At 43.6% G+C, this 24,773-nt stretch overlaps 1 protein-coding gene across 1 annotated transcript in view; it reads left to right on the forward strand.

Annotated features, from left to right (window-relative positions):
• Window positions 1-1,537: 1,537 nt before the first annotated feature.
• The window catches only part of PUM2 (pumilio RNA binding family member 2), a gene marked incomplete at its 3' end in the record, with an annotated part of 29,541 nt that continues 6,305 nt past the window's right edge, over window positions 1,538-24,773 (forward strand). The window contains 1 exon segment of the mRNA XM_073629044.1: window positions 1,538-1,721.

Genomic DNA, 24,773 nt, shown 5'->3' on the forward strand with positions numbered 1-24,773 from the left:
CAATGGCAGGGGCAGGCTAAAGGGTGTACCCAAACGTCTGCCTAGCGGGCACACGCGTGAGCAGAATACATATTGGCCTAAATTGATGAAGAAATTTGATTTTTTTAAAAAATTTTTATTGGATACGTTTTATAGCAGAAAGTAAAAAAATACAGTTTTGATTCAAAATTGTCGCTCTTTTATTGTTTATAGCGCAAAAAAATAGAAACTGCAGAGGTGATCAAATGCCACCAAAAGAAAGCTCTATTTATGGGCAAAAAAAGGACGTCAATTTTATTTGAGTACAGCGTCGCATGACCGCGCAATTGTCAGTTAAAGAAAGGCAGTGCCTGGTCATGAAGGGGGGGGGGGGTAAATCTTCCAGGGCTCAATTGAATAATCATGTGTCACATCAGTACTGGTGAGCATGAAGTATAATAATAATAATAATAATGTGTCACATCAGTACTGGTGAGCATGAAGTATAATAATAATAATAATAATAATGTGTCACATCAGTACTGGTGAGCATGAAGTGTAATAATAATAATAATAATAATGTGTTACATCAGTACTGGTGAGTATGAAGTATAATAATAATAATAATAATAATAATAATAATGTGTTACATCAGTACTGGTGAGCACGAAGTATAATAATAATAATAATAATTATAATAATAATAATGTGTTACATCAGTACTGGTGAGCACGAAGTATAATAATAATAATAATAATTATAATAATAATAATGTGTTACATCAGTACTGGTGAGTATGAAGTATAATAATAATAATAATAATAATGTGTTACATCAGTACTGGTGAGAGTAAAGCATAAAATAATAATAAAATATAAAAGTAATAATAATAATAATGACAGGTCATCGCTGGTGAGAGTAATGCAGAGATGGGAGGGGGAATAATGCCCCGCACACACGATCCGAAAATTGGATGACAGATCGTCCAACTTTTCTCGCTTACTAGTCACAAGTAGTGATTGAATGGGTTACTAAAGTCACGAAAATTCTCGTATGACAGAAAAAAGAATGGGAAGCGATGTCATGTGTCGTAATGTATTTGTATTGTATTTTCGGACGACAACTGTACTGACCAAAAGAAAAATTTTTGTGCTTGTTTGATCGAATAATATTGGATGAAGTGTTGTGATTGGCTCTCGAAAGCTCTGTATTAACGATCCGATTATCGTACGATTGCGTCAAAAGCGTTCATTTTTAAAAGTAATAATAATGACAGGTGATGGCTGGTGAGAGTAATGCAGAGATACACTGACTGGAGTAATAATCATCATGATTGTGTGTGGTCGGTGCTGGTGAGAGTGGATCCCATGGATCAGACATGAAGATATAGAATAGTAGTGTTAGGTACTGGCAACGGGAAAGACTAAAAGTGGAGGGGAAAGAATGGTGGGCGGGTCGGTCAGGGTAATAGTGGGCGGGGCAGAGGAAGTGCCAGACCCGGATGTGGCTGTGTTGTTTCACGGCGTCGTACTAAAGGGAAAGAGGAGGGGTCAGGTTAAGGCCGGCCCCGCCCACACTCGCTCTCCCACGCTGCACTGCGCTCCAGAAGGAGGAGGGGGGAGAAGGAAGAGCGGCTGTAGTAGTGTTGGTGGTGGTTGTCGGGCCGCCTGTCCTCGCCATGTTGCAGTAAGTTGGGGCCTACAGCCTCCAGTCTCCGTCTATGAGGCCCGAGCCCGCGTCTGGAGCGGTCACCGATCCCGGCGGTGAGTACGGACGAGCAGGGGATTTAGGCCCGAGGTTGGGGGGAGGGTAGAGGGAGGGTAGAGGGAGTACAGGCCGCACTGGACCGGAAAAGGGGGCACACCGGATCCGGCGTGTATGTAGAGGGGTGATGTTTACATTGGTGTGTCTCTGTCTACTACAAGGAACGATGTGTGGTCTGAGGGGGGAATCGGTGTGTTTATATTGTGTGTGTGTGTGTGGGGGGAGAATCAGGGCGCGTGTGTAGGGAGGAGAGGGATCAGCGATGACCCGCACACACCATCCGATAATCGGACGACAGATCGTCAGACTTTTCTCACTTAAGCCCCTTACACACTATTAGATTTTCTACAGATTTTTAGTCTTCAGATTTACCAAAACCATGTAGTGTGCAAAGGCCTGCCTGATTGCATATAGATTGAAACTCTTAAGGTTTGACCTCATAATAATATTACATGGTTTTGATAAATCTAAAGACAAAAATCTGCAGAAAATCTAATAGTGTGTATGGGGCCTCACTAGTCACAAGTAGAAATTGAATGGGTTACTAAAGTCACGAAAAATTCTCATATGACAGGAAAAAAAAATCGGAAGTGATGTCATGCGTTGTAATGTATTTGTATTTTCGGACAACAGCTTGTCTTGTACTTGTCCGATGGAATAATATTGGATGAATTGTTGTGATCGGCTCTCGAAATCTCTGTACTAACGATTCGGTTATCATACGATCGCGTCAAGCGGTAATTTTTGTCCGATTCGTTTTCAGCTCATATGTACGGCCATAAGTCTGTGTGCGTGCAGGAAAGGGGAGGGGTCGGCGGCGGTGCGTGCAGGAAAGGGGAGGGGTCGGCGGCGGTGCGTGCAGGAAGGGGGAGGGGTCGGCGGCGGTGCGTGCAGGAAGGGGGAGGGGTCGGCGGCGGTGCGTGCAGGAAGGGGGAGGGGTCGGCGGCGGTGCGTGCAGGAAGGGGGAGGGGTCGGCGGCGGTGCGTGCAGGAAGGGGTCGGCGGCGGTGCGTGCAGGAAGGGGGAGGGGTCGGCGGCGGTGCGTGCAGGGAGGGGGCGGTGCGTGCAGGAAGGGGGAGGGGGCGGTGCGTGCAGGGAGGGGTCGGCGGCGGTGCGTGCAGGAAGGGGGAGGGGTCGGCGGCGGTGCGTGCAGGAAGGGGGAGGGGTCGGCGGCGGTGCGTGCAGGAAGGGGGAGGGGTCGGCGGCGGTGCGTGCAGGAAGGGGGAGGGGTCGGCGGCGGTGCGTGCAGGAAAGGGGAGGGGTCGGCGGCGGTGTGTAAGCTCGCCCGTGCCGTCGGCGTCCCGGAGAAGGAATCCGCCAGCGCTGGACGATGATCGTAGAGCTTTCCGGTGACCGCATGGTCCCCAGTCATCTCTGACCGTCGGAGGCCCAGGCGCGACATTATGTCATGTCCGGGCCGTGGAAGTAAACACAGCCCAGGTCTCGGCTGTAAACAAAGATCTGTCTCCCCCTTTTTTTTTTTTTTTTTTTTTTTTTTATATCTCAATCTTTCCAGCCTGGAGGAGAAATGTCCTCTCCATAAAGAGGTCCTGTCATGCACTATTCCTATTACAAGGGATGTTTACATTCCTTGTAATAGAAATAAACATGATAAAAAAAAAAAAATTTAAGTAAGTAAAAATTACAATTGAAAAAAAGTAAAGTGCCCTAGTCCTGCATGCTCGCACACAAGTGAACGCACACGTAAGTCCCGCCCACATATGTAAACACTGTTCAAATCACACGTGAGGTATCGCTGCGTGCGTTAGAGCAAGAATTGTAGCACTAGACCTCCTCTGTAACTCTAAACTGGTAACCTGTAAAAAAAAAAAAAAAAAAAAAATTAAAAGGTCTTTCTAAATTTTTAGGTACCAAAGTTTGGTGCCATTCCACAATGTGCGCAATTTTAAAGCGTGACATGTTGGGTATCTATTTACTCAGAGTAATATCATCTTTCGCATTTATACAATGGAACCTTGGATTACGAGCATAATTCGTTCCAGAAGAATGCTTGTAATCCAAAGCACTCGCGTATCAAAGCGAGTTTCCCCATCGAAGTCAATGGAAACAAAGATAATTTGTTCCGCATTGACTTCTATTGCATGCAATACAGCGTGTGGCCAGAGGTGGGGGGGGGGTTGCTGGAGAGACTCGGAAATACTCGGAGACCGCTCGGATGCACTCGGCAACTGACTGCTTCCGAGTGTCACCGGCACCTCTGGCCAAATGCGATACTGCAGAGGCTTGAAACCTGCTCGTTTTGCGAGAAAACACTCGCAAACCAAGTCAGGATTTAAAAAAAAATAATTGCTCGTATTGCGAAACGCTTGTTTAACCGCGTTACTCACAATCCGAGGTTCCACTGTATAAAAAAAAATTGGGCTAACTTTACTGTTTTGGTTTTTTTTAATTCATGAAACAGTTTTTTTTTTCGAAAAAAAAAAAAAAAGCTTTTGAAAAATTGTAGCGCAAATCCGCCGTTTTAATCCCTAGGGTGTCTGCTAAAAAATATATCTAATGTTTGGGGGTTCTGAGTAATTTTCTAGCAAACAAATTATGATTTTTACATGTAGGAGAGAAGTGTCAGAATAGGCCTGGTATGGAAATGGTTAAGTATTAAAAAGTGCGGAAACACTTTGAAGACCCTTCGTATTTAAGTTACCATTGTTTCTGGAAATACTAGTTGCTTGGCTGTCTTAAATGATCTCTGGCTTTACTTTGGGCATTGTCTGAAATCGTTTTGGTGAAGTGACATAAAGTGGAACTTCACTTGAGCCTGGGTTCACGCTGCTACGATCTCAGAGATTGCATGTGATTTCGGACCCGCACTGCAGGTGCCGATCACATGCGATATCTGTGAGATGTGAGTTCAGCCAATCGCTTACATTGAGTTCAGCCATACACTTACACTGAATTCAGTCATACACTTGTATGGCTGAACTCGCATTAGATTTGGACAGAAGATATGCAGGGACTTGTTTTTCCCTGTACTAGAATTGGATCGCATGGGTGTTCTCACCTATGCGATCTGATTCCTGTGCGAGTTCGCACTGCGATCTGTAAACTAAACTGGGGGTGTCATTAATTTTTGTTACTGACACCCGCAGCGGTTCGCGGTAGGACTGCCTGCGGGAGAGGAGCGATGTGGGAACTGGCGCTGGTTCCCGCATTGCACTAGTGTGATGAACCCAAGCTGAAAGTGAAAGTTTTGCTCTTCCGCCTCCTCACCCCCCCCCCCCCCCTCTACTATTATTGGAAAAGTAATTTTTTTTTAGTTTTTAGAAGCGGGTATCTTTTTCTGACCAGTGCCTGCTGCCACTTTCACATTTCTCATCTAGGTGACAAGTCACATGTCCCAGGAGGCTGCAGGACCAAAAGCATAAGGCGTCTCTCATATGCACAGTGGGAGCCTTCAGTGAAAAGCCAAGAAGTCCCAGCTGGCTTCCCACAGTCAAGGTGATGGCACTGGTAATCTGAAAATAGTGGTGGACTCCTGGGCTGTAAGTGTCTGCTTATTAAGCCCAGGTTCACACTGAGTGCGGGTTAGAAATCGTGCAAGTGCAGCTGAACTCACACAATTTCAAACCCGTATGTCAGTCCGACTTTGGGAGTGATTTCAGAGAAATCTGTGCGTTTTCCTGCATAGATATCTATTGAAATCGCCCCTGTAGTCACCAAATGTAGTGCTGGAACTGCTTTTGGGAATCTGGTGTGGCACTGCAAATTTAATAGCCGCTGATTTGACATGCCAAATCGCCCCGATGTGACCGTGGGCTAAAGGTCAGCAGCTACAATATTTACAGCTGTTGGCTTTTAATTTTTTGAACAATGACTGTAGTTCCTTTTTATTAAATCCCTTGGATCAGTAACCAAGCAGGCTATTGACATTTTTAGGAGCATTCACCAATGGCAGCAGCCTCCATGATTCCCATAATCTACAGGTCTTTCCCTGTAGCTGCATTCACATCTCGATGTGCATATTTTCAAACTTCTTCTTTTTTTTTTTTTTTTTTGCGCTACATGCATAAGGCAGTCCATTCATTTGAATGGGCTACCCTATATGCGTTTAACGTGCATTTTGTTGCGTGTGAAAACTTGTCTGCTGGGTCCTGTTTAGGAGTCCGTTCCTAAAGCCTAGGAGTCCACTGCTGTCTTCACTGGTCTTCAGATCCCCAGCACTACCATCTTGACTGTGGGAAGTGCCATTAAAGCAGAACTGAAGCTCTGCTGTAACAAACAGCGAGTAGGCAGGCTTTTATTGCACAGGAGACATGCACTGTTTGTTTTGTAATAAATTGCCCCTACCTGCCTGTTCGCTGTCTTCTCTGGCACATTAAACAGAGCTGTTCATTTGAGTATACATCACTTCTGGGGACAGTGCCGTTTTTTAAAATGTAAAGCATTTAATGACACCTATCTTGATGTTTTGAATGCTTTTAAGGGAAGAGGAGAGATCTGGGGTCTTATTGACCCCAGATCTCTCCATAAAGTACCTGGTAGTGACTGCCTATTGCTGTCACAGGGGATGTTTACATTTCTTGTGACAGAAATAAAAGTGATGAAAAAAAAAGTTAAAGTGTAAAAAAGGAAAAAAAAAAAAAAAAAATTTTTTTTAAAGCACCCCCATCCCTTCGTGCTCGCCTACAAAGGTGAGCGCGTGCGTAGGTTCCGCATGCACGCAAACAGCGATCGTACCCCACATGTGAGGTATCGCCACGAACATCAGATCTTGGGCAGTAATTCTAGCACCAGATCTGTGTAAGGGCTCTTTCACACGGACGATCTGTATGTCCGTTTTTCATCCTTCCATTTTCGGATGAAAAACGGACATACATGTATCCCTATGGAATAGCGGATGAACGTCCGCTGACATCCGACCCGATCCGAAAAAGTGTAACGGAGGAAAACCCTACTTTTCCATCCGTGATCGGATCGGGTGACGACTGACTCTACGGTCCGTCATCATCCAATCCACCATAGGGGAGAGCGGCGCTCTGACAGGTCCGTCGCTGCACACTGTCATCTGCCTGCTCAGCAGGGATCGGCGGAGCGATCCCCGCTGAGCAAGCGGGTGTTCACGGGGCGACTGATCCGCCCCGTGTGAAAGAGCCCTAAATCTAGAGCAGTAACCTGTAAAGGCTTTTAAAGCGTCAGCTATGGATATTAAAAATTACGACATTTGTTGCGGTTGCATGGGCGTGCTCAATTTTAAAGCATGACATGATTGGTATCTATTTACTCAGCATAACATTATCTTTCATATTTTACCCACTCCTGGCTCATTTTATGCCCCTTCCTCCACACCCTTCTGGGACACTTCACAAGTCCCAGAAGACTGCGCCTATTCACAAAGCGCAGCATACTTGGAAACCAGCTGTGAAGCTGCAAAGCTTCACTGCAGTTTACCCTTTGTCAAGATGGCGGCACCAGCACCCGATGAACAATTGGCTGGGGTGAGGACACTACTGGATGCCTGGACAGGTAAGTGACCTAATATTAGGTCAGCAGCTGCAGTATGTGTAGCTGCTAACTTTGCATTTTGGGGTGGGGGTGGGGGGGGGGCTGGAGCTCCTCTTTTTAAAGAGGTTCTTCACCTTAGAGAAAAAACTGTAGCTGCTGACTTTTTAATAAAAGAACACTCATGGGTCCAGGCATCCAGCGCTGTGCTCATCCGGTGCTTGTTCTTCGTCGGTCTTTGGGTCCCTGGTACCGACGTGTTTACTGTGGGAAGCTGGTGGTTACTCCTTGTGGCTTCACTGCCAGTTTCCCACTGTGCATGCGTGAGCCACTCTGGACTTTTGTCCCACAACCTCCTGTGATGTGTCCCAGAAGGCTGCAGTCAAAGGGGGGGGGCTAAGTGATCCAAGTGGGAGCAGGTACCTATCAAAACTAGATACCCACACCCCAAAATAAATCTTAATATGTCAGGTGGGGTGGGAGAGGAAGACATAAAGTGGAACTTCCCCTTTAGGCCGAAGTTCTGCTTTAAGCAACATTGGAGCTGACTACTAAAACGTGTATCTAAACCAAATAAAAAAAAAAAAAAAATGTTACTGCTTGCCAGACCTTCAGTGTAGTGGCTGCATTGAAGTGTTACTAAACCCACAACAGTAAAAACGGTCTGGTTTTTATATATATATATAATATTTTTTAAAGCAAAATCATGCTTGTTATACATACTGTGGACCCTAAGGGGTTAATCCTCTGCGTTGTGTAAAAAGGCTGTTTGATCCGGTCTTCTCTGATTCTCCCCTATTTCCACTGTCCCCAATTCATCTTGTGATAGAACAGAGCTTTTGAGGGCACTCTGCACATGCTCAGTTTGGTGTGTATTGTAAGTGTTTTTTTTTTCTTCTTTCATGGGAGAGTGCTTGTGATCAGCACTGTCCAAACAGAGGGTCAGGGGTCCTGCAGCCTAATGGGACCATTAGGGGAGAATGAAAACTCCTCTTATAATCTTTAACCAGACACTGATAGAAGTCATAAGACTGCAATATACTGCTGATGAGAAAAGGTATTTAGCAGTTTATATTTTTTTCTAAAATAATTGCATTTCCATGTTCTGTGTACTGTGGGAGACTAGATATAGTAGGGCTGGGGAAAAAAATCAATTTAAATCTTGAATCGAGTTGAGAGGTCAAATCGATTCAAAATTTAAGCAAATCGTTTTTTTTTTTTTTTTTTTTTTCACTGCGCCGGTCCTGAGGAGCTGCGGGCAGGAGTTTTTGGGCGAGGCTGGACGCCGCAGACTAGGCCGAAGCCGCTGCCTCACCTAAAAACTCCTGCCCGCAGCTCCTCAGGACCAGCGCGGTGTCCAAAAAAAAAAAAACAAAACTTGATTCGAAACGAATCGAGGTGTGTGTTGGTTTTTTTTTTTTTTTTTTTTTTTTTTTTTTTTTTTTTTGTGAAAATCGCCCAGCCCTAAGATATAGTGAATGCAGGGTCCTGGGTTTAATACTTTAATTTCTTATTTTTTTTTACCTAGTGATCTGCCAGTCAGTTTGGAGGGAGGTATTCTGTTTGTCAGAATCAATGGGTATATTTTTTGCATTTGTGTGACAGATATAGCTGCGCTTGGGGGGGGGGGGGGGGGGGGGGGGCTGGGGGAGAGATCGGTGCCCTATATAAATCATATTAGAGAAAGTCTAGCCATGAACTGAAGTTGGCTGAGCATTCTTGTTTATGCTAGAGAACTATACTTGCCTTTCTGGCGGTCCATGTCTTGGAACACATCTGCTTCCCAGCCAGATGGGCCAATACCTGTTCTACCCCTCACTCTGCCCCCCTTTGCATTTCATGGTTGTGCAGGGGAGCAGGCATTCCACACACCCAGAAGTTAGAGTTGCCACCTCATCCCTTTAAACCCGAACATCTTTGAATTACACAGGTTCTGAGGCTGATTAAATGCAGACAAGGCACCAAGTGAGTTTAATTACCACCTTAATCGCCCACAGAACCTGTGTAATTAATATGTGTTCGGGTTTAAAGGGATTAGGTGGCAACCATACCAGAAATGTGAAATATTTGTAGTGGATGGAGAGCAGCAAAGCTGGGGAGTTTCTAGACACATGCCACCAGAAAGGTAAGCTTTATTGCCTCTTTTAGTATGTATACTTTTGAATACAAGTGGCCATCAGCATTCACGAAGCAAAACCTATGGAGACGACTGAGCTGTTTAGTAGTCTAAAAACACGTCATGTCCTAGGATGAAAATGTTGATCTTCCATAGATAGCGTGGACGAGTGAATCTTCTCAACCTAGGACAGAAGGCATGGCCATGTGAAAATAAGTCTAACACAGCCACCACATCTAAGAACTAGTAGGCTACAATATAACATTGTTGATAATTGGTTTAGATGAGTGTTTCGCATAGTACCCCCCAACAGGTCATGTTTTCAGGATTTCCCTCAGATGAAACGGCTGTGGTAATTACTAAGGCCGTGAAAACTGATCAAATCACCTGTGCAAAATAATGGAACATGACCTGTCGGGGGTACTTGAGGACTGGTTTAGATGCCCTTTAAAGTCTTAGTAAAAAAACCTCTAACCGGCAAGTCTTCACTACTGGTTTCACTGTACTGGCCCGCTGCCAGCGTCATGTGATCTGCTGTGACCAATCACAGCAGATCACATGACCATTTTAAACAATGGATAGCTTCCTGCCGGTTTCCCACGTATCATAATAAATAAATATATATATATATATATATATATATATATATATATATATATATATATAAAAAAAAAAATCTGAGCTTACCTTCTTTTAATCTGGTCATGTGGTTCAGCAGCTCCGGCTTCCAGCAATGGCTGCCCCACCCTCGCTAACACAGGGTAGCTGTAGCTCCCGGATCACATGACCAGACAGAATTAAAGGTAAGCAAACAATTTAACAATTTCTTTTATGCATGATAAGTAGGAGGAGGGGGGCAGTGGAAGTCTTGCCTTCCACTTGAAATGTATTGGTCTTTTTTGGTACCTCAGTATTGTATTTTAGCTAGTTGAGTAGCTAATGTCTGGATTTATTGGTGGCAGACATCGGTCTAGCGTCTTGTCTCTTCCCATTCAGAGTAATTAGCTGCTTATAGAATTCCTGACACTCCAAGTCTTGTAAAGCTTTTGTCCTGAGCGGTTTTATTCACATTCTCTGAGCTCAGAATAGCTCACAAAGGGAGCTCGGGTGGGGGATTGTTTTTCCCAAAGACTGACAGGCTGATTTAATGTGGTCTTTTCTATTAACCAAACTCTACTCCCTTCACTTTCCCAAAGCATATTTATTGTAACTTGTAGGGCAGACAAATCGCACTTTTTTTTTTCTTTTTTTTTTTAACCTAAATGCAATGAGTGTATTAATGTAAAACATGATTTAACTTTATAACCACTTTTAACTTTTATCTTGGTTTTTGTATGTACAATCCTTTTATTTATTTATTTTTTTTTTTTTAACATATCAGTTATCTTTGAATGATCGTCATAAGACTTATAGGGTATTGCGAAACACTAAACATTCTGAAGAGACTTTTATTAACTTGTGGGTGTAAACAAGACCCCCCGCCCCCACCTTCCTTTTAAAGGATAAACACTTCATGCCTGTTCAGCTTTGGGAAGTCTTTACTAGGGCTTGCCATCTGCCAGTTAGGGCTGCCTGACTGCGTAGACCAGGGGTCTCAATCTGTTGAGAATCTACAAGTCCCATTGTGTCTCTACCTGTGGGAGTCATGCTTTTAACGGTCAGCCTCGCAATGCCTCATGGGACTTGTAGTTTCGCAACAGCTGGAGGGCCGCCAGTTTGAGACCCCTGGTGTAGACTGAATGAGAGGAGATCGGTCGATTTCCTTCATCCCCAGTAATGGTCGGCTATTGTATACAGGTGGACGTGGCTGCTTGAATTCCCAACAAGAGAATATATATCTGATAAGATGCAGTCACTGTTTGGCTGATAAGCTGATAATTCACCATACATGGCTCAAATTTTTTCCCATTTCCTGTTGAATCCGCAGAAATATAAACTAGGTGTGGTCCAGCAAGTACCGCCCAGATCAGCAAAAGTCAATCTCAAATCAGCAGAGTTGGGTGATGCTGGCAGGAACACCCACAGCTCGCGTTTGAGCCCATTTAGCAGGAATCGGACAACGTTTGCGCCAGGGTAGATTTGATTTAAATCACTAGTAAAAAGACTTGATTTAAATCATAATTTTTAAAGAGCAACTGTCATCTCTGTCCTGCAGCTGCTCCTCTGACCCGCTGTTGACTCACCGATAGTCCCATCCACTTTAATGGGACAGCTGGTGATGCGGCAGCAGGTGAGTGGATGCCCGCTAACAGGCACTGCCATTATGGATCTTTAGTAGTTAGAATCTAAAAGCTGTCAGGTTAGTAAAACAACATCAGACCTAGTTCAATTATACAGTTTGGAGTGTACATAGATTTACAAAACAATGGGATAAAGGAATATTCCTGAACTCTGTTTTATCTTGGGGTTACTGTGAAATTGTGTGAATGGGCAGCACAGTGGTGTAGTGGGTAGAATCTCACCTAGCAGTAAAAAGGGTCGCTGGTTCAAATCCCAACTATACTACCGGTCTGGAGTTTGCATGTTCTCCCTGTACCTGCGTGTTTCCACCGGGTACTCTGTTTTCCTCCCACACTCCAAAGACATGCTGGTAGGTTAATTGGATCCTGTCTAAATTGTCCCTAGTATATGAATGTGAGTTAGGGACCTTAGATTGTAAGCTCCTTGAGGGTAGGGACTGATATGAATATACAATGTATATGTAAAGCGCTGCGGAAATTGACGGCGCTATATAAGTACCTTTTTAAAAAAATAATGCATCAATGCAGTGCATGTTATCTCAGCTTGGATTAATTGAATGAGTTTACCAAAAATGAAACTTTTGCAGAATATACAGCCTCATGCTATATAACGAAGCTTCATTTCATGCTGAATAAACTAAATTATTAATGTATCCTAAATAGAAAACTATCTTAAGATTTTTTTTCTTTTTTTTTTTTCTCCAAAAGCATTTTATTAAAATTAAATTTGATAAAAAGCAAAAAAAAAATTTTTTTAATCGCTTTTTATCCACCCTGGTTTGCGCTGTCTGTGGCTAGCCTTATGCAGGCCATGCATAGGTCAAATAAAATTCCCAACTAATTTTCTTTCGAAAATCATAAATTTTGTGCATTTTGTGATCCGATGGTGCCACCATTGATTTTGAAAATCGACCAACCAAGCCTTCAATTTCACCTCCTGTTGCTACATAAATAATTTTCTTGGCCAGGAATCTTCTTTTTCTTTCCAGACTGTTCTTTTCTTCTGCTCATGCGCATTTTTTTTTTTTTTTTTTTTTCATTTTATCTTTCTCGCATGATTCTCCCATCATTAGAAATTTGTTTTTCCAACATGCCTGATCACTCAAATTTGATAGCTGCATGAAAATCGTCTGTTGCTGCAGCCCACTAATGGTGTGACATTCAAAAGAAAAATCTTGGTTACGATTTTCATAAGAAAATTCTTTTGAAATGTGACCCACCTGTTTAGATTTTTGGATGATTTCTGCTGATTGAGCAAACATTTGAGCTGTGGGTGGTTCTTCAAGCATCATCCATCTCAGCTGATTTTAATTTGACTTTTGTTATTGGAGGGGAAAAATGGGGCCCTACCTTTTTGATTTTCTTTCCTGCATCTATAGCCAGCTTTACTTTGCAGCTCTATATCACAAATTCATTGTGAAGAGTGATTTGGTCCTTATCTTGGTAGGACATAGTAGCAGCCATTATTAGACTACTGGCTTCACTAAACAATCATGTGCCTTCACAGAAACTTGCATGTGACCTGGAGGACAGACGATGGGTAGCCCATTGCTTTGCTGTTGGAGTCCCTTTAAAACTTTGAACTCCAGAGTGTTTGCATTCCACTAGCCATGCATGCTGGAGAAAGCAAACACACAGAGATAAAAATCCCACCTGTTACACAAGTCTACCAGCTGTTTGCCACTCATAAGCATCAATGCTTGTAAGATCCCTGTGGCTTTATAGCTGTGATCTGGTTGTGCTTGGGATCATTCAACACCTTAAGGACAGCAGTGCTGTACATAGCTATGGAATGTTAGGTCTCCCTCTGTCGGCTTGTTTTGCTGATGGTGTGATTGTTGAGGCTGGAGTTGCCGTCTGCAGAGTATCTGCATCATTTCCTCCCCATCTGGCAGCGTGTGCAGGCGGAGACGTCATATGTGAGGGGTCGTGATCCTGGTGATTCAGCGTACAAACTATTTTCACAAAAGTCTGGTAAAAAGAGAACTGTGCTTGGAATTTGTCTAGCTCCTACCTGTAGTGTCCTGTGGGCTACAATTGTGTAAATCAACCTGGTGTCAGTGTTTGTGTGTTTTTTTTTTTTTGTTTTTTTCTATCAGCCCTATTTGGGGGGGGGGGTCTTTAGTGAGATATCAGGGGGTCTAATCAGTACCCTGACACTTCCCCTTTGAGACAAAGGGACTGCGGATAGAGATTCCCTAGAGACAGTAAACTGAGATATCATGAACACAGGTTACAATGTTTCAGTTATGAATGGACAGCGTCAGTGATCACTGACTGTGCCTTCGGAAAAGGAAGGAGCAGGTAAATTACATTTACTGTCTCCTTCCTCCGCTCTCCATCCTGACAGACCGGGGGGCAGGCTGGAGGAGGACCAGGAGAGTGAGGACCATACGTGGGAGCTGGAGGAGGACCTGGAGAGAGTGAGGACCATATGGGGGAGCCAGAGAGCCAGGAGAGGAGGACATAGGATGATTGGTGCGGTGGTGGGGGGAGGTACAAGCGCCGATCTCCCTGTATAGCTTTAAATAAAGCATCTGACAGCCGCGGGAGTGAGAGGAGAAGTGGCTGTCAGATGCTTTATTGAAAGCTATACATGTACCCCCCCCCCCCCCCCCTCCACTGCGCCGATCGCCTGTGAGGCTGCCTGGCCCTCCCTGCTACGCTGATGCCTGGCCTCATACAGCAGGTATCTGATCAAGCATTGGAGCATTTGCATGGGTACCCATACTCATGTTGACACCGATACTAGTATCGGTATCAGTGCAGCCCTACTAATAATGAGGTGTGGGTAACAGCAAGGAGAGATGCCGTGATATTTCTTGTGTCTGGCAGCAGTGTGGGCTTGAGATGAAGTATGTAATTTACTATAGCTGCCAGCTAGTCTCTTCCCCTTCAACGGGCGGAGCTGGTATTTAACTCTATCCAGCTTCCCCAAGATCTTGCTGGTTTCTTCACTCTTTAGGAAGCTAAGATCCAGCCTGTCTGTGCCCAGGTTAGTCATGTCTCTGGTGGGGAAGAAGCTTCCTCTCTGGAGAGTAGACCTCAAGTGAAAATGGTGTCCAAGCAATGCCGTGCCCACAAGCAGTACTACTTGTGCGTTGAGAGAGTCTTTGCCCCTAGCAATGAGGCATAGCTATACTAGGTGTAACTTAGAGATTAGAAAGAACAATACACAGATCTGTCGTTGCCCACCAGGCGTGCTCGGGTACTATGGGGGGGTCAATAAGGGAGGGTTTTGGGGGGGGGGGGGGGGGGAGGATTAGTTAAGCGTAAGGAAAGCAGAATACATAAACATGCATAACGGTAATGTTGGGTAATGCGGCCAATAGGCCCTGTGATATAAGATGCAAACTATAAGTCCCGTAATTCGGGACGGTAGATATTAAAATGCAATTTGTAGTACGTTACCTTATATTATATTAAAAAAAAATAAATAAAAAAAAAAAAAAAAAGGGGATAACTACGGAAGGCCACAATGATGCGACTAGATAAGAGACATATATGAATACTAACCTGAAAGCAGTCTCTGGTTAAAGTTGACTGACGTGGCAAAAAAAAAAAAAGAAAATGGTGTCTGGAGACTTCTGCCTCAAAGTAAAGGCCGTCTGCATTGTTGGAGTAGGATAAGTAGTAGTCTGTTGCTTCCGTGGGCCCATTGTGCAAGGGTCACCGTAAAGATGTGTACACTTTAGATCGGGGTGCCTAAACTTTTAAAGAGCATTGGCCACTTAAGTGATTTGCTAACCGGTTGTGGACCACAAAGAACTATGGGGTGCAAATGTAAACAAGCCCTTACTGTCCTCCGGCCCCTGTAAGGCTGCTTTCACACTGATGTGCTGTGGTTTAACCGCACCGTGGGTGCAGCGCAGTACACCTGTGGCTTTCATGCGCGATAGCTGGTCTTTGCCATAGATGTCTACTATATCTTGCGGATGTGGTGCACTTTCTGAAAGTGCACAGAACCTGCAGGATATAAGAGAAGTCTATGGCTCATTACAGCTGACCTACAGGCTGCGTTGCACCCACTGTGTAGGTAAACCCCACAGCATATCAGTTTGAAAGCCGCTTAATGACCCTTTTTTTAAAAGTGCTTATATGGCCAGTGCAAAACGATGTTTAATATACTGATCTGTTCTGCTGTCATCACTCTCCTAAGCTGCTAGGAAGGTTGCAGGTGAAGTGACCTTGGTATCATTCTCAGCCTGGGACAGGAGCCGATGCAACTGAGGAAGCATCAGCTTATTTGGCTCCTGCTCCCCCTGCAGCCGCTTGCTTTGCTTCCTTCGCTGCCTCCATACTGATGTTCTGGTATGGCGTGTTGGCAGCCTGTGATTTGGGCTTGTGGACCCTCCATCATAGACCATGAGGTCGCAGGCCATAGGTTGAGCACCCCTGCTTTAGATGCTACTAGAACTACTAACATAAGTAGGTTATAGATTGCTGACCTCCATCCATTATTTGAAATATATGGCATCCCTAAGCAAATATATAAAATTAAAACCACCCTTTCATTTAAAAAAAAATGTTCTCTAGTGAAGTTATCTGAAATCTTTATCTGCGTGCGTTAGAAGGTAAAACCCTGCTTACATCAGAAGTGACTGATCTGTAAGGTGGAAGGCCTTATGGCCTCTGGAAAAGAGGCAGATTTTTGTGTTTTGCCCATTGGCATTCAAAGATTGCGTTCCATGATGATGTACATTAGTTCTCCACAGAGTAGGCGGGAGGTAGGGCAGTGGCACGTAGTTTGCATAGCTAAAGGTTTTGAAGTGTATAAAATATCCTACGGCTACTTGGCTCTCCAGGAAGTAGATATATCAGATTATGTGCATGTCTTAAAAATAAAAAAAAAACTTTGGAAGATAAAATGTAATGTGCTTTCATGCCATGTAATTTTTATTTTTTTTTCACCTTCTAGCAGTGTACAGTAGCGTGAGTGTGACTAGTTTATCTTGTGTGATATCAAGTCAATGTAACCTTCAGACAAGCTTATATGATGCATTCTTGACGTAAACCCCACAACCGACTCCTACACCAAACAAGATAACCTGGAGATATTTTATACAGTGTTCTAGGTGCAAACCTTGATGTACAATGCTGAAACGGTACAACAAAATTGCTCTTTCAAAGCAATACTAAAATGGGACCAGATAAATACGGTACTAAGGGACACAGATCTGTGACCTAGGACGGCTAGGTTGTCGGAATGAGGTGGTCTTGAGAGCATCAAGCACAGGTCGTCTTCCTCCCTCTACCCTCTCCCTATAGGCAAAAAACATAGCTTATCCTGGCACTTGTGTTTATGTTCCTGCTAGCCAAGGATTTGGGCTTCTTGTATTTCTTGGAAACGTGTGCTTTGGAATATCGCTTCTAATGCTAAAACAGGGCCTTTCCCGTTAAGAGGCCTATTCATACCAGCAGTTTTAGACTGCTTTGCCCAATGCAGTCCCAGTGCAAGAGTAAGGCAGTTTGCCTTATGTCCTATTGCTTTAGTTCACACAGACATGCTATAAGCTGAAGCAATAGGATATAAGGCACTGAATAGAAAAAAAGTAAATAGAATATGTTGCATTTTTGCATTTTAAATTAACTTGCTGTAGCACTTTGCAGCAATCATTTTGAAGGGACAAAAGTAACACATTGCAGCGAATGTAAAAAAAATATACACCTACGTGTGCATCCTATGCATACAATAACCCATTTGCTGTGGTGTGAATCAGCCCTAATCTTGTTCCGTTCAATAGAATAGAATTTTAAATCAGTACCCTTGTAATTACCAGAACTGATGTGCAAACCTTGGAATCAGTCCCTGGAAGATGTCAAAAACCTTCCAGTGATTTAACTCAGGATTTAAAGCAGGATGTTTTAAACAAAATGTGTAAGTAGCAAAATATAACCAGGTGAGTCAATACTAAATAAATGGGCGCAAATCGAACTGCAAGGAATGGCATGCAATTAGAACAGGAATGCGGTATGATTCTTGTCTGAATCGCATGCGATTTCCCCACAACGTGTGTATGTATGTGTGTGTGTATGTATGTATGTATGTATATATATATATATATATATATATATATATATATATATATATATATATATATATATGGAAGTGCCATCCAGTGGGCAGTTTATTTGCCCTGCCAGCAAGGTGTTCGGCAGATCTTTTTTTGGTCAAGAGAGCCAGGTCCTACTCTACCATACAGAGAGTACAGACTCCTAGTTCAGTGGACGTTGTGCTTGCTTTATAACGGAGTAGGACTGGGTTTTTGTTTTTTTGTGGTGGTGGTGTGGGACTGGGTTCTCTTGCAGGCTTCCAGTTCAGTGGACATTGTATTTGCTGTACAGCGGAGTAGGACTGGGCTCTCTTGCTGGCTCCAAGATTAGAGAACTTGTATTTGCTGTACAGTGGAGTAGGACTGGGCTCTCGCTGGCTCCTAGATTGGAGAACCTTGGATTTGCTGTACAGAGGAGTAGGACTGGGTTCTCTTGCTGGCTCCAAGATGAGAGAACCTTGTATTTGCTGTACAGAGGAGTAGGACTGGGTTCTCTTGCTGGCTCCAAGATGAGAACCTTGTATTTGCTGTACAGTGGAGTAGGACTGGGCTCTCTTGCTGGCTCCTACATTAGAGAACTTGGATTTGCTGTACAGAGGAGTAGGACTGGGTTCTCCTGCAGCCTCCTAGCTCAGTGGACATTTAATTTGCTCCATGGAGTGGGACTGTGCTCACTATACATATTTAGGAATGGGCCAATAAAGAGCCTGCTTTCCTAGGGTGGTATAATCATACCATGTGAACAGGGAGGGAGCTGTCCTGTACTTTGTCAGGTGTATGAAAGTAAAATATACAGCCTATATGTTGTGTTTATGGGATGTAGTCACCCTTTGATCCTGGAACCTAGACACCACCCAGTGTGTATTTTCACAGGAGGTGAATGAAAACAAATTGGAGCCTGTCTGTAATAACTTACTTCATGATCCCAGCACTTTTTTCCTTGTTATAATGTACAGTGATACCCCTCTACTACATGAACTGTTGGGCCTCTTGCACAATGCTGCCTAAAAACTCAGGTCCCCCCCTCCTTTTTTTTCTTTCTTGATATAAACAAAGCCTATTGTTCTCAATGTGCCTGTACACACAGGCACGTAAACAGAAGTTAATTTTTTTATTTTTTTTTACAGAAATCTGAATGGGCAGTCAGTATTTTACGCGCATATACTTGTAAAATGTTATTTGAAGAGGTTAAAATTCCTTTCTGAGAGCTAGAATTTATTTTCTTGTACTGTACTCGGAAAATAAACACATGACATTTTGGCCAGGAATACTGATATGCAATCATCAGTACCATGTGCAAGTACACTTAGTCCTGGTTCACCCCTACGTGACAAGTCACACCCCATTTGCGGCAATAGGACCATTCAAATGGTTGTGGCTCAAAGATTCTTGCGCTATTTCTGTGCGCTTTCTGCAAAGCCGTGAACATGTGAAGAATTGGAAGTCACACTGGTGTCAACCAGGACTTCAAGATCGTGGCTTTACCACTGTCTGAAGGGTGAACTGAGCCTTCTTGATGCTCTTTGTTCAGTATGGTAAATAAGCGAACGGTTCTTTCTTCAGACTCTGAGGCTGATTTTATGAAAACTGAAGCTAAGGGGTGGGGTTGAGAGGACAATGATTTTTCAAGAATGGAGGACTGAATTGATTTGTCAAATCTGCTAGTATGTGCAGATGCACACTGCAAGTTAAAGGAGTTTAGGGTACAGTTTTAAAAAAAAAAATAAAAAAAAAAAAATTAAACCTACATACTCGCCTCTATGCTGCAGCATCGGTCTGATGCTGCAACTCTCCCCTTCTCGGCTTTAAGCCCGAGAACTGAGCGATCACATGACCGCTGGTTGCTCAGTTCCCGGTCTCCTCTGAGTGGAGACTGTCGATAACTGCTCTCTGCTCTGCCCCTCCTGCGCTCATTGGAGAGGAGGCGGTTGCAGCGGGCTTCATATCTCAGCTGCGTGCTGAGAACCAGAGCCAGCTGTCAATTAGGCAGCTGGGTGAATCCCGACAATATGGTCGTGATCCTTCCAGAGCCTGGAGCTGTTCTGTGACATCAGCTAACAGTGGGCTTTAGCCTGCTATCAGGTGACTGAGTCACAGGAAAGCAAAAGTGCGTGCATTTCTGTGACCTTGAAGAGAAGTATGACCAAAAAATGTTTTGGAGAAGCTTTTGCTGCTTCTCATATAATAAAAAAAATGTATTTATGGAAATGAAACTCTGTTCGCATTAAAGTGGTAGTGAATTTGTTACATTTGTGTGTGGTGGTTGTGTTTTTTTTTTTTTTTATTTTTTTTTTTTATTTAATATCCAAGCCTCCTGCAGCTTTATGCACCAGATACCGGCACATTATGATACTTTCCTCCAGCCCTGCACTGTTAGTACAGGGGTGCTTCCATTTTTACCTAGTCTTCCAGCTTTGCTCCATTCTGCTTAAATGGCCGTGCTGTAATGATGTGAATGCACAGACGCCGGCTCACTGAAGACCGAGACCCGAGTGATCAGCAGTGTTTAATCTCTCAGTCCTAGAGGCAGCAGGGGACCAATGCTGCATCCACCTAGGTAAGTATGATTGTTGTTTAGAAATCCCACGCTTCTCTTTGTAGATGAATATTCAGATTCTTGGCATAAGCCCTCTTGTGACTGGTTCCCTTTCCAGCTGTCGTTTCCCTAGGTCAGGTTAAAGCGATGTATATGCTTGTTGTGGGCAGCGGTCCATCCTTTTTCTTTCCTGCTCAGTTTATAAATCGGCTCTAATAAAGCCAGTGATAATGCCAGATGCCAATGATTGCATCAATAACAATCTGCACAAGGAAACCATGTATTAGAAAGCTGTGCTGGGACTTTTGTTTGTTTCAGAACGCAGCCCAAAAATAGCTCGTCAATGATTGCCCTTGGGGCGATTGTTATCAAAACCACAGGGCTTAACATGTTGTGTAGGCAAACCCTGCCTCTACCTTTTTCATGTGCAGATTAACCCTACATCTACCTTTCGTGTGCAGATACAAGACACCAGTGGTTGGTGCATCTCGTTGTGTACAAAAAAAATTGAATGCATGTTCTATTTAAAGTGTATGTAAACCATAACAATGAATTCTCCTTTTTTGTCCGTTTTTTAAATATATCATTTAAAGTTTCATTATATCTGTTTAACAAATGCAACCCCCCCCCCCCGTTGATCCTAAAAGATATCCACAGCAGCCCTGTGCACTTTGTTTATCACAGGAGTCTTAGCAGCCCTGCCTAGTTCTCCTTTGTTAACCACTTGCCTACTGGGCACTTTCACCCCCTTCCTGCCCAGGCCAATTTTCGGCTTTCAGAGCTGTCACATTTTGAATGACAATTGCGCTGTCATGGAACACTGTACCCAAATGAAAATTTTTTTTTTTCACAGAACTTTCTTTTGGTGGTATTTACTCACTGCTGGGTTTTGTATTTTTTGCTAAAGAAACAAAAAAAATTTTGAAGAGATTTTTTTTTTTTTTTTTCATAGTTTGTTATAATTTGCAAACAGTTAATTTTTCTTTTCCTTCACTGATGGGCACAAGTGGGCGGCACCGATCGGGACCGATGTCCCTGTAACAGAAGCCAGTTTACCGGCTTTATTCTTTTCTCCTCACGCTGATCGTGAGGAGAAAAAAAAAGCTGGTAACCGGCTCCTGTTTACTTCCTGAACAGCTTACATTGGCTGACAGCTGATCAAGTGGTAAAGGGCCCGCTGTGATTGGCCCTTTACCCTGTTCTGCGATCACCCAAGTCCGAAAGACTCGGTAATCACAGTGCGCTAGAAGCGCGATCACTGAAGCGCGATCCAGTGCCCTCCTGGCACTAGAAGCCCGTGCTGTAGCCGTTATTCGGCTATAGCTAGGGTGGAAAGTGGTTAACCACAGATCTGTAGTCCTATCGTACTTTCTTTCCTAAGGTGACAAAGCTGCTCCTCTATAGATACAGAAAAGTGAATGTTTTCACTCAGAGACAGAACATCGCCAGGTGAAAGATGGAAGAAAAAAAAAAAAGAATGCAGCCATCATATCGAAGGACTGCTTTTTGTTTACTTCCAGTGGGTTGTCCACCCCCCAAAGTTTTTTTTTTTTTTTGGGGGGGGGGGGGGGGGGGTTGTGTAATGTAGTTCCTTGCAGAAGAAAATGCAGCAGCTTCTATTTTTGTTAACTGACACACTGCAGTGGTGTAAACTATCCCATTGAAATCTATATATCCTACTGTCCATCACTGCAGTGGTGTAAACTATCCCATTGAAATCTATATATCCTACTGTCCATGCATTTTTGGTGCAGAAAAAATAAAACTGGCCCTGGGGTTAGTGTTTACCTTTTAACCACTTTCTGCCGTGGTATAGTCGAAAGGTGGCTACAGTGCAGGCCTCCAGTTCTGGGAGGATGTCCTCCCAAGTGTACACCCCTGGGGCACGCTCTGTGACCGATGTGTAGTTTATCAGTACAGCCTTATCAGTGAAGAAGAAAAATTTGCCTATTTGCAAAATTTTATAACAAACAAACTTTTTTTTTTTTTTGTTTAGCAAAAAATTAAAAACCCAGTGGTGATTAAATACCACCAAAAGAAAGCTCTGTCTCGGAAAAATAAAAATGCAATATGGGTACAGTGTTGCATCAAGTCCGTGCAATTGTCATTCAAAGGGTGACAGCGCTGAAAATTGGCCTGGGCAGGAAGGGGGTGAAAGTGTCCGGTATTGATGTGGTTAATATTGAATGCAAAATCAGTCAGCTGTTTGGGACCACACTTCGATTTATCCAGGCTGTGGAAGATACTTACTCTACTCCTGCCAGCCAACTGGTTTTTACCTTTTTGCAGTAAGCTGTTGCCAGTGAATTTTATCATAATGCCCATTCCACGATGGATCGGCTTCAAAAGTGTGCAAGGGTAACCATAGGCGTCTGAAAGGCCCCTGATGTCTTCTTAAAGAGCCTTTCACCTGCAGAGTACTATCACGTAGAAGCTTATCAGCCCACTGTGTTAGTAATAAAAGTAATAAAAGTAAAAAAAAAAAAAAAAGTTTACGTTATTATACAGGGTTTATATAGCGCCAACAGGTTACTCATCGCTTTACAATATAAAAGGGAGATAGTACAGTTACAATATTACAATACAATAAAATACAAGTGGATTAAGAGTGCTCTGCTCATAAGAGGTTACAACCTAATAGGGTGGGGCAAGTGGTACAGAAGTTTGTAACTTTGGGGGATAAGCTGATGGAAGTGATAAGATTAGTTGGAGGCGTGATAGGCCTCCATGAAGAGATGAGTTTTCAGGGATCGCCTAAAGGCAGCCAGAGTACGAGATAGCCAAACAGATTGAGGTAGAGTGTTCCAGAGGATGGGAGAGGCTCTGGAGAAGTCCCGAAGAAAAGAGCATGGGAGGAGGAGACGAGGAAGCTTGAGAGCAGGAGGTCTTGGTGGGAGTGGAGAGAATGGTTTGGGTGATATTTGGAGACAAGATTGGTGGTATAGTTTGGGCCAGAGTTGTGAATGGCTTTGTAGGTTAGTATCTTGAATTTAATTCACTGGGCGATCCTAAGCCAGAGAAGGGGAGGCAGACATGCATAATAACGCAATGCGCGCATTAGGTTTACAAGCGTAAAAAAATTAAAAATACATTTTCATCATATATTGGGTATTGCAGTGCACACCTGAGTGAGAGCAATATTTCTAGGGTCATTCACTGTTGACTCAAAATTTGATGACCATTAAAGCCCAACTGCACGTTAAAATGTCCCCTAAACTAGTTTGATGTGCTGTTAACTATATATAGCCTCAGCTACATACAGTATACAGCGCTGTGTTCTGGCAGTGGGACAAAAACTTCCGTCCTGCTCCCAGAACAAAATAGAGCTGCGCTGCACATCCATTTTACAGGGAGCTTTGTATTCTATGGAGTGGATACAAAGCTTCCTCTGGCTGAGGCAGAATCAGAGGAAGCTTTGTATTCATTTATAGATTACAAAGCTTCCTGTGAATGGCCAAGCAGCACTGTCTGACTTGACTGTGTTCTGGGAGTGGGATGGGAAATTCTTGTTCTGCTGCCAGAACACAGGACAGTATACTCTGTATTGCTGAGGCTACATACAGCTAATACCGGCACACCCAGTAAATAGTTTGTTAGGGCACTTGGCAGGGCCAAATGAACGATTTAAAGGAATGTTAAAAATGGATTTGGGCTTGTAAAGTATTGCTTATGGACAATTTTGAGTACTGTAGTTTTTTTTTGCGGTTTCCTGGGTAGGCACAATTTCAGGGTTGACATGTTTGCTATCTATTTGCTCTGCGCAGTTTATACTTTACTGAAAAATCAGGTATTGTGCTTGTGTGCGATTTTGAGTGGTTTTTTTTTTTTTATGGAAAATATAGGTTTAATAAGCAGTTGCACTAATGTTATGTGGCATAAAAAATAACGACCACCATTTTATGCTAGAGTCGTCTGCTTTCAGACAATATATGATGATTTTAAAGTGTTCCACCCAAAAATGGAACTTCAGCTGTTCAGATTCTACCCCCCCCCCCCCCATTTTGGTGTTACATTTGGCACCTTTCAAGGGGGTGGGGGAATCGATACCTGTCAAATCCAGGTATTTGCTCCCACTTCCATGGAAAATCACTGCACATTGTGCGGCGATCTACACAATGTCCGGCAAATCCCCCCTGCTGATTTCTGGGAGACACACAGGTCCCAGAAGACAGCAGGGACCAATCTTAACACGCATCGCGACTTACACATGCGCAGTGGGGAACCAGGAATGAAGCCGAAAGTCCTTACTGCCTGATTCCCTTACCAGGAATGGCGGCAACAGCACCCAGGAGTTGATCCGAAGATCGGCTTCAGGTGCCGACTTCGCGGGCTCCCTGGACAGGTAAGAGTCCTTATATTAAAAGTCAGCAGCTACAGTATTTGTAGCTGCTGACTTTTTTAAATTTTTTTTTTCTGTCTGCAGAACTTTATTTATTTCAGGTACTTATATAGCGCCATCAATTTACGCAGCGCTTTACATATACATTATACATTCACATCAGTCCCTACACCCTCAAGGAGCTTACAATCTAAGGTCCCTAACTCGCATTCATATACTAGGGCCAATTTAGACAGGATCCAATTAACCTACCAGCATGTCTTTAGAGTATGGGGGGAAACCGGAGTACCCGGAGGAAACCCACGCAGGCA

The sequence above is a fragment of the Aquarana catesbeiana genome, linkage group LG04 (assembly GCF_042186555.1).
Source record: "Aquarana catesbeiana isolate 2022-GZ linkage group LG04, ASM4218655v1, whole genome shotgun sequence".
Classification (NCBI taxonomy): Eukaryota; Metazoa; Chordata; class Amphibia; order Anura; family Ranidae; genus Aquarana; species Aquarana catesbeiana.